Genomic DNA, 13,128 nt, shown 5'->3' with positions numbered 1-13,128 from the left:
GGCATAAGAAAGCAGTGCGGGCAACATTTCAGCAGAAAATAAATGCAGTGGGCAGCATTTCAGCAGAAAATAAATGCAGTGGGCAGCATTTCAGCAGAAAATAAATGCAGTGGGCAGCATTTCAGCAGAAAATAAATGCAGTGGGCAGCATTTCAGCAGAAAATAAATGCAGTGGGCAGCATTTCAGCAGAAAATAAATGCAGTGGGCAGTATTTCAGCAGAAAATAAATGCAGTGGGCAGCATTTCAGCAGAAAATAACGCAATATGGGCAACATTTCACCTGCAAAAAAAGGAATTTACTCACCTGACAGACGTCTCCTCTCCCGGCCGGCCTCCAGTGCGCAGCTCCCCCGGACAATCCTCCTGTATATCTCCCATGCTGACAGGTAGAGCAGGGCTACAGGAAGATGGCGCCCGAAGCCCTGTAGTGGAGACACAAATAGTCTCCAGTACAGGGCTTCAGACGCCATCTTCCCGTAGCCCTGCTCTGCCTCACGGGAGTCTATGGAGACTGGAGCGGGGCTGTGGGCTGTGAACTGGAGCGGCGTCTAGTAGACGCTGCGGCCAGTTCATGCAGTTCATAGTGCAGCAGCGATGGCGTGCCAGCAGATTTGGCTACACGTCCCATAGGTTCACCATCGCTGTCCTTGGAGATAGATTTTCATCTTCTATTTAAAATTTATTTTCACCTCTCTGCAATTGAAAAAGTACCATAAGTAGTTGAATAAGTTCTATCAAAATGATCTTGATTGTTTTCTTAGTTGCTGGTGGCTTAAAGGGAACCTAAAAGTGAACCAGAGACGAAGCACCCTCATGTATTGTACCATCTATATCAGTGGGAACATTAGAGAAAACACCTACCCTGCTCTCTGTTTCATCTTTCACTGCTCAGCCTGCTTGTTATCAGCCCTGATAAAATCCCTGACTGAGCATTCAGTCTGGCTATGCTCAGGAATCAGTTTGGGGGATATATTGTGATCTCTCTGAGGGGGGAGGGTTTACTTACATACATTGTGGGGCACTAACTATTTGTTGGCTTTTTAAATTTTTGTTACAACCCCCTTTAAAGAAAACCTGTAATAAAAAAAACAAAAAACGGGGAGGTACTTCCCTCGGGAGGGGGAAGCTTCTGGATCCTAAATTGGCTTCCCCCATCCTCCTTTGTCCCAGAGATGTTAGCCCCAAAACACCTGCGACTTGCGCCTCCGCAGTAGAGCGAACCCGATCAGGCGTGACTATTTCCGACTGAGCCCGATGCTGCGCTAGAGCCGGGGGGAAGGCAAGTATTGCAGGCGCTACTGAGCCACAGCCGACTTCCTTGTCAGCTGTGGTTTTGGGGGAGCCACTGCTGGGACAAAGGACAACCGGGGAAGCCTCATCAGGATCCAGAGACTTCACCCTTCTGAGGTAAGTATCTCTGGGGGGGGGGATTATTACAGTGTCTTTTTAAAGCGTAACTGTCGGGCATAAAATCAAAAATCAATTCTTTATTTTTATCTGGTAAACAAGTAATAAGGATGCTAACCAGGCAATCCAAAAGTTACAATCACTATTACTTTTCTTGTTGATAAATGATCATTCCCCAGTTTACCTGACTCTTATTTGGTACACACAAAATTTGGTACACAAAAAGGAAGTTGCAGGGCATGCTGGGTTGTCCTTTTTTGCTTCTCTACTTCCCCTCAGACTTAACTAATGCAGCCTGATTGGCTGAAGCCTCTTCCCCTCCTGTTTTCCCCTCCTACACCTCTGGTCCTCTCTGATTGGCCAGTATTTCTCATGCTGAGACAATGCACTTTTTATAGGGGAGGGCGGGCAATGCATACACCATCAGGCAGAGGAGAGTAAGGCCCCGTTCACACTGCACGCGTTTCCAGCCGCGTTTTGGAAACGCGTGCAGGTGGCCGACACGCACGACATCAGACATTGCATAGAGTGCAATGTCTGATGTTCACACTGCATGCGTTCCGGACCTGTGCGGTCCGGGAACGCGTGCTGCACGCATTTTTTGTAAAAACGCGTGGCTGTCCCATTCGCTTTTCAGTAATGGGATCAGCAACGCACACAAACGCGGATGGCGTGCGTTCGTACGCATTGCGTTCCGCACGCATGGCCATCCGTGTTTGTGATGTGAACGGGGCCTAAGGGAGGAAATGACATCAGAATTGGCTTCAAAATAGCCACCGTTAAAATGGGAAATGCTAAGAAGGATTTTCTCTGTTTTTTACTATATAAAATTCACTATAATCAAAATGTGGACAGTGCAATACATATGTTATGTAAGTAAAGCAAGTATTTATCTACTTATATGTGTTTTTTTTTTCTTAGTATGGCTGACATCTCCTCTTTAAAGTGAACCTTCAGACTAAAAATCGACTCAGCAGCACTGAAAAGGCTTGGTGTTTCTTTAAAGAGAATCTGTAATGTCAAAACGTCCCCTGGGGGTACTCACCTCGGGTGGGAGAAGCCTCAGGATCCTAATGAGGCTTCCCACGCCGTCCTCCGTCCCTCAGAGGTCTCGCTGCAGCCCTCCGTACAGCGGTGACGTCAATATTTACCTTCCCGGCTCCTGCGCAGGCGCTCTGACTGCTGTCGGCTCCGAAGTAAGCGTAAATACCAGATCACCGTCGGGTCTGCTCTACTGCGCAGGCGCAAGTCTCTGGCGCCTGCGCAGTAGAGCGGACCCGACTGAGATCGGGTATTTCCGTGTAGTTCGGAGCCGAAAGCCACAGCGCCCCCACTGGAGCCTGCAAAGGTAAATATTGAATTGACAGTCGGGTCTGTCGCCGGCTGTTCGGAGGGCTGCAGTGAGACCCCCGTGGGACAGAGGATGGCGTGGGAAGCCTCATTAGGATCCCGAGGCTTCCCCCACCCGAGGTGAGTACCCCCCAGGGGATCTTTTTGATGTTACAGTGTCTCATTAACAGTTTCACAGCATCAGAACTTTGTTTCTCTTATACAAGTCTCATTTTTAGCTGCACAGAAGAAAACTGCCCGGGCAGTTTTCCCCTTATGCTGTGTAAAGCATGATGGGATTTCTAATATTGTTCTCGTTCTGCAGTTTTGGTGCAATTTCTTTTTTTTTTTTTACATTTTGAATTTGACATTTGAAGCCTAGCGCGTGCAGCTGGGAGGGGTGATCAGGACAGTTGGAACTGTGTCTCCTGCTCCCTGTCACCTCCTTTCAACCAAAATGATGGCTGCCCCCATGACAAAGATGGCAGCCCCCATGAATCACAAACCTGTACCTGTTCTTTTAAAACAGTGTGGGTAAAAGATTATATTACTTATCTATTCTAATTAACATAATTAATGTAACTTAATAACAGTATGTTTGTTTAGGCTGAAGTTCCCCTTTAAAGAAAAACTGATGTATGGGGGAAAACACAAAAAGTGTTAACCCCTTGCAGCTGCGCTGTGTGCATGCCATTACTATACGATCCTCCGCCCCCCCAGCCGTGGCTCACTTTCGTGGCTCGCTTTCATGTTCTGCAGTCGCTGTCACCTGCTCGGGCTCTGGCCGCGCGTGTCCTTGTACGTGCTCCTGTCACTGAGAGCGTCCTGCGCAGGCGCAGCCGAGAGTTTCTCGTACTGCGTCTGCTCAGAGCACTCCCAGCAACATGGGCGAGAGCGAGGATGCAGCGGCCGTCAACTTTTTCAGCAGTGAAGAATTGAAGCCGCAGTGGGGGACCGGAGGATCGTTTACTAAACGACGCAGGCACAGGGCGGCTGCAGGAGGCTGACAGAAGCTCCAGGAAAGTGAAATTATTTTTTTTTCCCTTACTTCAGGTCTCCTTTAAGCAAGAATACATAAATAACAGGAGAAACAGCTGTACCATACTGATAAAACCTCGCCGTGATAACAATCTAGCAGCAGACATTCTGAGTCCTATAAATGCCCCCCTTGCGACAGCATCTCTGTCAACAGCTGCGCTCTGGAATCCCATCTACTATATGTATCTTTGAGTCACCGGCGTTGTAAACAGGCCGTCCTCGTGACGCGAATATATATCAGCGCATAAGAAAAGGAAGACGCAGCTATATTTATCTGTGTCTGTATTTGGCCTGTCCTCTGCCTCTCTCGCCCGCTCTATAAATTGAAGGGTTGCCGGGAGGCGCCTAAATACAGCCAGACGCTTTTTCACCAAGTACCGGCAAACAAAAACCGGTCGGCATGACGATTCCAGTCAGTCGACTCCTCCTCCTTGACTTAAACTGAAAGGAACTGCCAGAAATTCAGAAGGGATTTGTCACGGGAAATCTAGTCTTCAAAGCGGCCTGCGAATATTAGCGGAAGTATGCGGAGAGATCGCTGCTGTCACATTTAAAGGGGATTTCCACTTTATCTGTAATGGAGGGAAGTGAGAGGGATGAGGAATGTGCTACCGGCCTGGCTGACATGTTTTATCCTCCTCCTCTATCTTCTCAGTCGCTCTTGCTCTGCTCTCCATGTATGGGGAGACCCCGCCCAGCTCTGCACAGGAGCAGCACATGCTCCCTCCTGCTCCCCTCTCCCTCTATGGGGAGGCCCAGCTCTGCACAGGAGCAGCACATGCTCTCTCCTGCTCCCCTCTCCCGATATGGGGACGCCCCCGCCCAGCTGTGCACAGGAGCAGCACATGCTCTCTCCTGCTCCCCTCTCCCTGTATGGGGACGCCCCGCCCAGCTGTGCACAGGGGCAGCACATGCTCTCTCCTGCTCCCCTCCACCTGTATGGGGACACCCCGCCCAGCTGTGCACAGGAGCAGCACATGCTCTCTCCTGCTCCCCTCTCCCTGTATGGGGACGCCCCCGCCCAGCTGTGCACAGAAGCAGCACATGCTCTCTCCTGCTCCCCTCTCCCTGTATAGGGACACCCCGCCCAGCTGTGCACAGAAGCAGCACATGCTCTCTCCTGCTCCCCTCTCCCTGTATGGGGACGCCCCGCCCAGCTGTGCACAGGGGCAGCACATGCTCTCTCCTGCTCCCCTCCCCCTGTATGGGGACACCCCGCCCAGCTGTGCACAGAAGCAGCACATGCTCTCTCCTGCTCCCCTCTCCCTGTATGGGGACACCCCGCCCAGCTGTGCACAGAAGCAGCACATGCTCTCTCCTGCTCCCCTCCCCCTGTATGGGGACGCCCCCGCCCAGCTGTGCACAGGAGCAGCACATGCTCTCTCCTGCTCCCCTCTCCCTGTATGGGGACACCCAGCCCAGCTGTGCACAGAAGCAGCACATGCTCTCTCCTGCTCCCCTCTCCCTGTATAGGGACACCCCGCCCAGCTGTGCACAGAAGCAGCACATGCTCTCTCCTGCTCCCCTCTCCCTGTATGGGGACGCCCCGCCCAGCTGTGCACAGGAGCAGCACATGCTCTCCTGCTCCCCTCTCCCTGTATGGGGACGCCACGCCCAGCTGTGCACAGGAGCAGCACATGCTCTCTCCTGCTCCCCTCTCCCTGTATGGGGACGCCCCGCCCAGCTGTGCACAGGAGCAGCACATGCTCTCCTGCTCCCCTCTCCCTGTATGGGGACGCCCCCGCCCAGCTGTGCACAGGGGCAGCACATGCTCTCTCCTGCTCCCCTCTCCCTGTATGGGGACGCCCCGCCCAGCTGTGCACAGGGGCAGCACATGCTCTCTCCTGCTCCCCTCCCCCTGTATGGGGACGCCCCCGCCCAGCTGTGCACAGGAGCAGCACATGCTCTCTCCTGCTCCCCTCCCCCTGTATGGGGACACCCCGCCCAGCTGTGCACAGAAGCAGCACATGCTCTCTCCTGCTCCCCTCTCCCTGTATGGGGACACCCCGCCCAGCTGTGCACAGAAGCAGCACATGCTCTCTCCTGCTCCCCTCCCCCTGTATGGGGACGCCCCCGCCCAGCTGTGCACAGGAGCAGCACATGCTCTCTCCTGCTCCCCTCTCCCTGTATGGGGACACCCCGCCCAGCTGTGCACAGAAGCAGCACATGCTCTCTCCTGCTCCCCTCTCCCTGTATAGGGACACCCCGCCCAGCTGTGCACAGGAGCAGCACATGCTCTCTCCTGCTCCCCTCTCCCTGTATGGGGACGCCCCGCCCAGCTGTGCACAGGGGCAGCACATGCTCTCTCCTGCTCCCCTCCCCCTGTATGGGGACACCCCGCCCAGCTGTGCACAGGGGCAGCACATGCTCTCTCCTGCTCCCCTCCCCCTGTATGGGGACGCCCCCGCCCAGCTGTGCACAGGAGCAGCACATGCTCTCTCCTGCTCCCCTCCCCCTGTATGGGGACACCCCGCCCAGCTGTGCACAGAAGCAGCACATGCTCTCTCCTGCTCCCCTCTCCCTGTATGGGGACACCCCGCCCAGCTGTGCACAGAAGCAGCACATGCTCTCTCCTGCTCCCCTCCCCCTGTATGGGGACGCCCCCGCCCAGCTGTGCACAGGAGCAGCACATGCTCTCTCCTGCTCCCCTCTCCCTGTATGGGGACACCCCGCCCAGCTGTGCACAGAAGCAGCACATGCTCTCTCCTGCTCCCCTCTCCCTGTATAGGGACACCCCGCCCAGCTGTGCACAGGAGCAGCACATGCTCTCTCCTGCTCCCCTCTCCCTGTATGGGGACGCCCCGCCCAGCTGTGCACAGGGGCAGCACATGCTCTCTCCTGCTCCCCTCCCCCTGTATGGGGACACCCCGCCCAGCTGTGCACAGGAGCAGCACATACTCTCTCCTGCTCCTCTCTCCCTGTATGGGGACACCCCGCCCAGCTGTGCACAGTAGCAGCACATGCTCTCTCCTGCTCCCCTCTCCCTGTATGGGGACGCCCCGCCCAGCTGTGCACAGGAGCAGCACATGCTCTCTCCTGCTCCCCTCTCCCTGTATGGGGACGCCCCGCCCAGCTGTGCACAGGAGCAGCACATGCTCTCTCCTGCTCCCCTCTCCCTGTATGGGGACGCCCCCGCCCAGCTGTGCACAGGAGCAGCACATGCTCTCTCCTGCTCCCCTCTCCCTGTATTGGGACACCCCGCCCAGCTGTGCACAGGAGCAGCACATGCTCTCTCCTGCTCCCCTCTCCCTGTATGGGGACGCCCCGCCCAGCTGTGCACAGGGGCAGCACATGCTCTCTCCTGCTCCCCTCCCCCTGTATGGGGACACCCCGCCCAGCTGTGCACAGAAGCAGCACATGCTCTCTCCTGCTCCCCTCTCCCTGTATGGGGACGCCCCGCCCAGCTGTGCACAGGAGCAGCACATGCTCTCTCCTGCTCCCCTCTCCCTGTATGGGGACGCCCCGCCCAGCTGTACACAGGAGCAGCACATGCTCTCTCCTGCTTCCCTCTCCCTGTATGGGGACGCCCCCGCCCAGCTGTGCACAGGGTCAGCACATGCTCTCTCCTGCTCCCCTCTCCCTGTATGGGGACGCCCCGCCCAGCTGTGCACAGGAGCAGCACATGCTCTCTCCTGCTCCGCTCTCCCTGTATGGGGACGCCCGGCTGTGCACAGGAGCAGCACATGCTCTCTCCTGCTCCCCTCTCCCTGTATGGGGACACCCCCGCCCAGCTGTGCACAGGAGCAGCACATGCTCTCTCCTGCTCCCGTCCCTGTATGTCTGTGCTGCTGCCGGGGGTTGCACAGGTGCGGCACATGCTCTCTCCTGCTCTCATTGTGAGGATTCTTCCCAGGAAGTGCTTTTGTAAAGAATAAAGGTAATACTGAGAATCTGCCATGAGGAGATGTCAGATCTGTCAGAATTGTATTACTTACTGTAAGTGACCGCAACATAGGAAAAAAAATGAATTATATTGTATTTTACTGTAAGGGAAAATGTACATTTTGTATGTATTTTGAATTTTAATTTTTTTTTCCCAATAGGGGCCCCGCCTCCTCCCTTCACTCATCCAATGATGACCAGCAGTGGGTTAATGTTGTTGGGGGGGGAATTCCTTATTTGTGTCAGTTCGACGTTTGCCACGTATTTTAAGCCGCCCGCTGTGGCATGCGAGGAGCCTCGGGTATCGGGTGTCCCACCGAAATAAAATTTGATAGAACGCCGCTCATCTAAATCCTCCGAGCTCGTGTTGTTTCTCTAGATATCCCTCTGTCATCGTATTAACTGGAAGTAAATATACCCACAATGCACGTCTGTGAGCGCAAGTTCACCTTGGGGATAACGCTGCCGTTTACCTTCAGGATGTATTTTATGACTCGGAGTTATGCGGGTTTTGGCTCTTCAGGTATTTAATAGCCGTGCATCACTAAAAGGAATCCTAAAATAAAGCACATGGGGGTTTCTCTGTTTTTTTAATGAAACCTTTTATCGTAGACTTTTTCTGAAACGCTGCAGATATGTGGACGTTCTCAAGATTGGTTGACGCTATCGTAGCTTGTCTGTATAGTCTGCTTTATCGCTCCGGAGGTCCATGACGGCGTCCGGGTCACGCGGGAGCGGATGCGTACCGTTCCGTCTGAAGAATGGCCGCTGATGTGGTAAAGAATCATTGCAGGTTGGGTTTATGCTTTACGGAAATGGACCCGGTGACGGCATGTGTGAAAGGTTGGAAACAGGCCCATAGTTAAGCATGAGGTCCATTCTGCATATTCGATATGGTGAATAGACCCTTCTTGCAGTCAGTCAGGTTCCTGGTGCTAAAATGGCCTGAAGCGTTCAATTAAAAACCTTGTCTGCGTGTTATTACCTATATAGTTATCCTACCTGCCTTTGACCTAAAAATAATGTCATCTACAGGTAGAAGAACGAGATGGGGTCTATAGATTTGTTTGATTTATTGAATTTGACAGGTTGGAGGGACAGTCCCTCTTTGAGAACCAAATCACTCTGTCCCTCTTTTTTCCTCATTTGTCCCTCTTTCAGGACCGATGTACAGATCTATATAAATCCTGGGTAGGGAACCTATGGCTCGGGAGCCAGATGTGGCTCTTTTGATGGCTGCATCTGGCTCACATACAAATCAGTAGGGGTTCACTAAGCTACACTGCTCAAGCAGCGCAGCTTAGTGTGGCAAATGAACAGCTGCTTCTATTGTCCCACTCAGGACCCTATTCAACATGGGAGAAAGCTGGCACATCCAAAATCAATCTTTATTAGTGCCATGTAAAAATATGGCCAACATTTCGGAGCCGCGTAGGACCCCTTTATCAAGGCAATATCTGCTCTGAGGCAAAGATCTACAGAAACAATCTGACTGGTCCCACTCAGGACCCTGTCAGGCCCAGTGACTTTGTTGGACGAGATCCCCTCACTTTGATTGGCCCAATAGGCTGCCTGTCACTTGACAGGCAGCCTATTGGGCCAGAGTGCGGGGATCTCGTCCTGCAAGTGAATCAAGCACCCAATCAGCTAGCTAATTGTACAAGCTGTTAGTCAGTATTTCTCCTGTCTGGCTCTTGGGAAATTGCTGATGTTGCTGAAACCCAAGAGAAGCTGAAGACATGTCTGACACTTCTGCTCCCCACAAGATCATCTTTACACACATGGCAATGGGGACAGCCCTCTGCTGCGCATGCGCACTGTCCCAGTTTGAAACATATTGTATGGCTCTCACGGAATTACATTTTAAAATATGTGGTGTTTATGGCTCTCTCATCCAAAAAGGTTCCTGACCCCTGATATAAATAGTAGTGGGAAATGCTCCATTCTTTGGAGTGTTAAAAATGAAGAAAGACTACTCATTGAAAAGACCAGTGTGGTTTAACCACCTTAGCGGTATGGAGGAGCTCAGCTCGTCCATTACCGCCACGGTGGATATCTCAGCCCCTGGTGGGTCTTTTTTTTACAATTTTTTTTTTTTTAAACACGCAGCTAGCACTTTGCTAGCTGCGTGTTTAATTCGTTCGCCTCTGATCCGCCGCTACGCGCCGCGAGAGAGGGCCCCCCCCAGACCCTCAGCGCAGCCTGGCCAATCACCGCCAGCCTGCGCTATGGGGTGGATTGGGACTCCCCCTGACGTCATGATGTCGATGATGTCATTCCGATCATCACCATGGCGACGAGGGAAGCCCTAACAGGAAATCCCGTTCAGAGCAGGATTTCCTGTTGGGTATGATCGCCGGCGGCGATTGGAGGGGTGGGCGGGATGGCGCAGGAAGGGGGAAATCATGTAGCTAGCGCTAGGCTAGGTACATGTTAAAAAAAAAAAAAAAAAAAAAAAAAGGTTAAAAAACCCACCCGCGGCCGAGTGCCGCAAAAAAATAGACCGCCAGGGTGGTTAAATGCTAAAGCTGCATCTTTCAATTCTGAAATCTTTGTGATATGCATGGTGGGGGTGTGGTTAGAGGTGTGGGAGGGGCGTGTCTTAAAGCGTCCCTCTTTCTTATGCCAAAGGCTCGCAATCTAAAGATCAGGTGTTTCTGACATTATTTTCAGATCTGATCTGCTGCATGCTTGTTCAGGGTTTATGACTAAAAGTGTTAGAGGCAGAGGATCAGCAGGGCAGCCAGGCAACTGGTATTGCGTAAAAGGAAATAAATATGGCAGCCTCCATATACCTCTCACTTCAAGTGTCCTTTAAGGAAAACGCTTTGCTTGTAATAGGCATTGCTTATTAGCAGTCCGGGTTCCGTGCGGAGAGAGCAGAGATGCCTGTTTATCTCCCCCCGACCTCCTCTAGTCCGTGTCCTGGCACAACCTCCCCTCCCGCCCCACAGCTTCCAGGATAAGCTGGGCTTCCAAATGTAACCTTACCCCACTCTTCAAAAATACAATTATTCCAAATGCCCACTTGAGCACTTCGTGCACCATTAAGGGCTGTAGAGCGCACGGCACGGGTGCCAAAAATCCCGGCAGCCTGTAACCGGATCCGCCGGCGCCTCTTATAGCCCCGGGCTGATTACACATCCGATGATAAGTTCTCATGTCTATCAGAGATGCTGCGACCGGCCGCTTTGTCGCACGAAGACAGATCCGAGCTTAAGAGTCTCTCGCTGGCGGTCAGGACATTCTCCGCAGGGCCCCTGGGGGAATCGGGCGGCGGCGAGGATCTCTCGCGTCCGCCCGCACGTCTCTTCCTCCAGGGGATTGAACGCAGGCTGATGACAGCTTCATAATAATGGCTGAGATCATGTGTTGTGAGCACAAGGCACATGTGATAACATGGATCACGCAAATGGCTTTTATTAATAGTAAGATCTAGCCCCGGGCGCATAGCAGGAAAACCGCAGCAAAGCTCTAACATTTCACTTGTAAAGCAGCCATGTTAAAAGCTGGATTTCCATGTCTGGTGTACAGTTACAGCGCAGTGTGTGTGTTACAGATGCAGCTCGCCATCGCACATAATGCACCTTATTCCAGTACTGCACTGTCCACTATACAAAATTACAGGATACCCAAAGTGATATGTGAGTGACATGATGAGATAGACATGGGTATGTACAGTGCCTAGCACACAAATAACTAGGCTGTGTTCCTTTTTTTCTTTCTCTGTTTGAAAGGGTTAAATATCAGGTATGTAAGTGGCAGACTCAGCCCTGACTCAGACAGGAAGTGACTACAGTGTGACCCTCACTGATAAGAAATTCCAACTATAAAACACACTCCTACCAGAAAATGGCTTCTGAGAGCAAGAAAGGGATAAAAAGGGAAATTTCTTATCAGTGAGGGTCACACTGTAGTCACTTCCTGTCTGGACTGAGTCAGCCACTTACATACCTGATATTTAACTCTTTCAAACAGAGAAAGAAAAAAATGAACACAGCCTAGTTATTTGTGTGCTAGGCACTGTACATACACATGTCTGTCATCATGTCACATGTCACCTCGGGTTCTCTTTAAAGCAGAACTCTACTGAGAATGACATAAGATCCTTTTGCAAGTCAGTGTTTTGGCCGTTGTAAAATCTTTCCTCTCCCTGATTGATTTTCTGAAATTTGTCACTGGTGGTGATTTCTTTAGTCCTGTCAGGTGTAGCTCTGCAGAATGTTTTTATCCGGAAGCCAGTGAAAAGAATGTCTGGTATCCCAGAATGCTCTGTTAATTTTCCCACACTACTGCCACATGCTTAATGCCTCTCCAGTGAGTATCACCTAGACAACAGGCTTACATCACTGTGTAAACTCTTTAAAGGGGGATGGGGGGTTCATTTACCTTCTGGTTATGGTGTCCTTATCTTATCCAAAATAGGAAGCTTTCTGATATTTGCACGCTGGGATAGGCTTGTTACTATAGCTATAAGAAAATAAACTTCCCACAATCCCACTGGCACTGCACAGTTGCTGCAGTTGGGCAAAGACACCCAGATCTAACATTTAACTTATAAAGCAGCGATGTTATAAGCTGTATTTCCATGCCTGGTGTTAAGTTACAGCGCATTGTGTGTGTTTTGTGGGCAGCTGGCCATTACACACTATTATGGCCTCAATTCACTAAGCTTATCTCCTGTCTTTAATAACGTTTCTATTGTTATCACCATGGTTATGAGGCATGTCGTATTCAGGAAACATTTTTACCTCAGGCAAACCTAAAGTTAACTCTTCTGTCTTTAAGTTAACTCTTCAATCCTTAAAATAACTCCAGAGTTAAAGACAGGCTGTTTATTAACTGCGTGTGAAAATAACTACAGAGGAGATAAGATAACTCTCTCACTGTGTGGAGGTAAGTTTTCTCTTGCCTTATTATCTCCAGCGTGATCTTAGTGAATTGAGGCCATTGCCCCTTATTCCAAAAATTCACTGTCCGCTATACAAAATGGAGTGAACCCGCAGTGAGAGGGATATGGAGGCTGCCATATTTATTTCCTTTTAAGCAATACCAGTTGCCTGGCTATCCTGCTTATCCTCTGTCTCTAATACTTTTAGCAACAGCCCCTGAACAAGCATGCAGCAGATCAGGTGTTTCTGACATTGTCAGATCTGACAAGACTAGCCGCATGCTTGTTTCTGGTGTGATGCAGACACCACTGCAGAGAAATAGACCAGCAGGGCTGCCAGGCAACTGGTATTGATTAAAAGGAAGTAAATATGGCAGCCTCCATATCACTCGCACCTCTGGTTCACTTTAAGAGAAAAGGGGGGAAATGGATCAAAACATTGTAAAGTGAGAAGTTAAAAAATAGAAAAGAGATCAATAAATAATTGATATTCGCCAATAATAATGTAATTTGTTCAAATCGTTTGATCCAAATCAGCCTGCATGTCCTCATCTTTACTGCTGGCAGACATGAAAAAAAA

The 13,128-nt window shown here is 51.2% G+C and overlaps 1 protein-coding gene across 2 annotated transcripts in view; it reads left to right on the top strand.

Moving 5' to 3' along the window:
- FERRY3 (FERRY endosomal RAB5 effector complex subunit 3) overlaps positions 1 to 13,128 on the top strand; it is a 93,240-nt gene that overhangs the window by 36,443 nt on the left and 43,669 nt on the right. The gene's annotated exons all lie outside the window — the stretch shown is intronic.

This window comes from Hyperolius riggenbachi, chromosome 3 (assembly GCF_040937935.1).
Source record: "Hyperolius riggenbachi isolate aHypRig1 chromosome 3, aHypRig1.pri, whole genome shotgun sequence".
NCBI classification, from domain to species: domain Eukaryota; kingdom Metazoa; phylum Chordata; class Amphibia; order Anura; family Hyperoliidae; genus Hyperolius; species Hyperolius riggenbachi.
The sequence above is the reverse complement of the archived record's forward strand: the minus strand, read 5'-3'. Positions and strand labels throughout refer to the sequence as shown.